The sequence below is a fragment of the Nomascus leucogenys genome, chromosome 13 (assembly GCF_006542625.1).
Source record: "Nomascus leucogenys isolate Asia chromosome 13, Asia_NLE_v1, whole genome shotgun sequence".
Classification (NCBI taxonomy): Eukaryota; Metazoa; Chordata; class Mammalia; order Primates; family Hylobatidae; genus Nomascus; species Nomascus leucogenys.
Genome location: NC_044393.1, coordinates 77,531,292 through 77,535,602, shown reverse-complemented (window position 1 = coordinate 77,535,602; position 4,311 = coordinate 77,531,292). Strand labels below are relative to the sequence as shown.

At 42.4% G+C, this 4,311-nt stretch overlaps 1 non-coding gene across 1 annotated transcript; it reads left to right on the top strand.

Annotated features, from left to right (window-relative positions):
* Positions 1–827: 827 nt before the first annotated feature.
* LOC115838113 lies at positions 828–889 on the top strand. The gene has a single exon (XR_004033159.1). It is a non-coding gene; the product is annotated as a U7 small nuclear RNA (small nuclear RNA).
* Positions 890–4,311: the final 3,422 nt, after the last annotated feature.

Below are 4,311 nucleotides of genomic sequence, written 5' to 3'. Positions count from 1 at the left end.
ATATGGGCTAGCTGAGCTCCCCTACGTTTTCTAAGCCAAGAAAGGAGGGAAGTGCCTTTCCTGCACTCCTAAAGGTCAGCATACCCTTCCCACAAAGGGGGCACACTATGAAAAGTCACCCTTGTCTCCTGAGGATGAGGCTTCACTTATGAGGCCCCTAGGGGGAAGTGTGTAAAGCCAAAGTCATTCCAAGATCTGGAGACAGGGCAAAGGCCGGTAACCAAGCACAGTAACCAGGCCTGCAGTTGGCTAAGCCCCAGAGTCACATCACCTGGAAAAGCTATTTTTATGTGCCAGACAGGACTGAGAAAGGAAAAGCTATTTTTATGTGCCAGACAGGACTGAGAAGTTGCCGCTGTCATCAGAGCCCAGGTTTCCCCTAACCCTGTCCCAGAGGCTCGGCCACTGTGACCCACCCAGCAGGGAGGAACAGAGCTGGCCTTATTCTGGGTAGGCCCTTTCCCATCTCCTCCTCCTCCTCCTCCTCCAGCTATCTCCCCAACTCTACTGTTGGGAGACTGCTGTCTACCTGTGGAGTTGGATTTCCTCCTCAAAGGGTAGCTTCCCAGCAAAGCCACATTCCTGCTTCCAAAGCAGGGAGCTCACCAGTGTATTATACTTCCTGATTTTTCTACTTTCCCTAACTTGGGACATCTGATCGTTCTGCCAGGCCATGCAGCAATTCCTTTCCTGTCCTCTTGTTATCCGGAAAAGGCTTAAGCCAGCTCTGCAGCTGAGCTCTTTGCATTTTCTAAGTCCCCCTTCACATACCTGAGGTCCCCTTATCTTCATATGGTCCCCGATGTACTCTTGCAAAATTAATGCGTTAGTGTTACAGCTCTTTGAGAATTTGTCTAGCAGGCCTTTAGGTCTTTACTGGAAAGCCCCTAAAAAAAATTAACATGTTAAATTCCAGGAAAGGTATCTCTCTATTAGCCCCCACTTATTCTTTAATTTATTCATTCTGCATTTATTTAGCATTATCATTTTTTGAAGATTTCATGCTTTTCTTATCAATTTCCCAAGTTCCTGATATATTAAGAAATTGAGACCTTGTTATTGTACTTACGAAAATATTTCCCTGCCTATTTGCTTTAAGTTTTTTTGTTTTGTTTTGTTTTGTTTTATTTTTCTTTGAGACAGAGTCTCACTGTGTCACCCAGGCTGGAGTGCAGTGTCATGATCTCAGCTCACTGCAACCTCTGCTTCCTGGGTCCAAGCAATTCTCCTGCCTCCAAGCAATTCTCCTGCCTCAGCCTCCTGAGTAGCTGGGAGTGCAGGTGAGTGCCATGATGCCGGCCAATTTTTGTATTTTTAGTAGAGACGGGGTTTTACCATGCCAGGCTGGTCTCAAACTCCTGACCTCAAATGATCCATCTGCCTTGGTCTCCCAAAGTGCTGGGATTATAGGCGTGAGCCACCACGCCCAGCCGCTTTTAGTTTTTTTTAAAAAATAATTTTTATTATTTAGTAGTAGAGATGGGGTCTTGCTATATTACCCAGACTGGTCTTGAACTCCTGGGTTCAAGCAGTCCTCCTGCCTCAGCCTCCCAAAGTGCTGGGATTACAGGCATGAGCCACAAAACCTGGCCTGTTTACTTTCAATTTTGTTTATGACTATTTTCTTCTTTTTCACAGTCATTTATTCAACAACTATTTATTAAAGGTCAACTATGAAAAACCACTGGGCAAGGCATTTTGGAGACTGAACTACTTGCCTTTAGGACACTTCTTCCCTCCTACCTCCTAATTATTTAACTGATAGATCTGGAAGCTTGATAGTATCATCACACCCCTAGATGACAAGGCTCTGGGCCTTATCACTCAAATCACTTAAGTTTATATATGACTTGTGTGTAATAAAAGTTAAAAATTAATAAAAATGGCCAGGCACAGTGGCTCATGTCTGTAATCTCAGCACTTCGGGAGGCCAAGGCGGGTGGATCACCTGAGGTCAGGAGCTCAAGAGCAGCCTGACCAACATGGTGAAACCCCGTGTCTACTAAAAATACAAAAATTAGCTGGGCATGGTGGCAGATGCCTGTAATCCCAGCTACTGAGGAGGCTGAGGCAGGAGACTTGCTTGAACCCAGGAGATGGAAGTTGCAGTGAGCCGAGACCGCGCCATTGCACTCCAGCCTGGGCGACAAGAGCGAAACTCCGTCTCAAAAAAAAAAAAAATTAATAAAAATATACTGTATAATATATACAGTTACAATAACTCAAATTAGTAAAAAACACACAAAATTGACATATAAACACTTATTAATTAACTTCAATTTATTAAATAAATAAACCCGCCAGGCCTTGTGCTTATTGGTTAGTGAGTGTTTTCTTTTCTCTGTACAAAAGTCTGTTCGGGGACTCAAAAGACAACAGGAAGTAGCCTGAAGGTGTAGAATCTGAGCTGGGGGAGCTGCCTAGGGAATTGCAGAGGCTAGTGTCACCAAGCTCCAATAGCCTGCTGTCCTCACTGTCCCTGCAAGAAGAGACACACTAAGAGGACCGAATTTCTCATGTTGGCATTTCAGGGGCTTCCAGGACAAACAGAAGTGAGTTCAAAGCCAGCCTCACACTCTCTGACTGGATGACCTTGGATAAATAACTTAATCTTCCTGAGGCTCAGTATTCGCATCAGTTTTTTCTCAACGTGATGTTGAGACACTCCCCGTAGGAGTGTTTTGAAGATGAAATGAGATTATGCAGGCAAAGCAGTTGCACATTGTTTGGCACTGAAGCTCAACAAATGTTAGTTCTATTTTATTATTATCACCACTATTATTATTATCTTATGTTGTGTGCCAGAGGCTGTGCTGGGTGCTGGAAATGCAGCAATGAATAGGACACATGGTCCCTGCCCCATCCCAGTTCCAGGGATCTGACTGATCAAAGGAAGCTGAGTTTTTCAGCACCAAACTCAGCCTCATTTACACACATGGTCTTATTATATCCCTTCCTGCAGTGTCTTTTTGAGAAAAGTCACTTTAAATGAAGGAAAATTTTAGACTATTTTGAAGCCAAAAATTTAACTTAATTCTTTCTCCACTAAAGAGTACAATAGTACATATTTAGAACATTAATGAGTCCTAATAATCTCTTTTATATGCAGAAGGCTGTCAGTCCCCCAAGTACTTTCATACTTATTTTATCCTGGAAAACAATTAAGTTAGAGAAACAGACATTTTAGAAAAATTACATAATGGAGAAGTGTTAATAGAACTGCCTATGAAGTTGTAATACCTAGAAGATTCTACAAAAACAGAATTCAACTAGATATATACTTTGTTTGACTTTTTATTATGGAAACTTTAGATCATACACAAAATTAGACAGATGAACAGAATAGCTTACACGTATCCAATCTTCAGCCACCAGCAACCCTTAACCTATGGCCAATTCTGCCCCATTCACACACACGTGCTTTCCCCATTCCTGTATTATTTGAAATACATCCTATACAGCCTGTCAGTTCAGCTGCAAATATCTGGTATGCATCTGTAAAAGCTGAAGACTTGAGGCCAGGTGCAGTCACTCATGCCTGTAATCCCAGCGCTTTGGGAGGCCAAGACGGGAGGATCGCTTGAACCCAGGAGCTCGAGACCAGCCCAGGCAACATTGGAAGACCTCATCTCTACAAACAAAAAATGAGCCGGGCCTGGTGGCAAGTACCTGTAGTCCCAGCTACTCAGGAAGCTGAGGCAGGAGGATACCTTGAGCCAGGGAGGTTGAGGCTGCAGTGAGCTGTAATTGCACCATGGCACTCCAGCCTGAGTGACACAAAAAGAACTTATCTCAGAAAAAAAAAATCAAAAAATAAAGTTTACACATTTTTAACAAAGCTAAAACACTATTGCACAGCTAAAATATCAACAGCAATTCCTAATACCATCAAACGATATTCAAGTTTCTAATTGTTTCATAGAAGGACACCATTTTAATATCTGCAAGTGGGTTGTGGTTCTAAGAGAAGGAAACATAGGTAAAAGTAAAGAATTCAGTTGAATTGCAACCTCTTTAAGAGCAAATAAATTATCCTTTGTATTCATTTAGAATGTTTGTGCTTCTTTTTACTGTTTTAAACAAAGCGGCAATGAATGTCTTTATACTTACATTTTTGTACGCTTGCCCAATTATTTCCTTAAGATTAATACCTATGAGTAAAAGCCAGAAGGCATGCCTTTGTTTTTTTATTTTATTTTCGAGACAGGATCTTGCTCTGTCACCCAGGCTGGAGTGCAATGGCGCCATCACGGCTTGTTGTAGTCTCGACCTCTTGGGCTCAAGCGATCTTTCCATCTTAGCCTCCCAAAT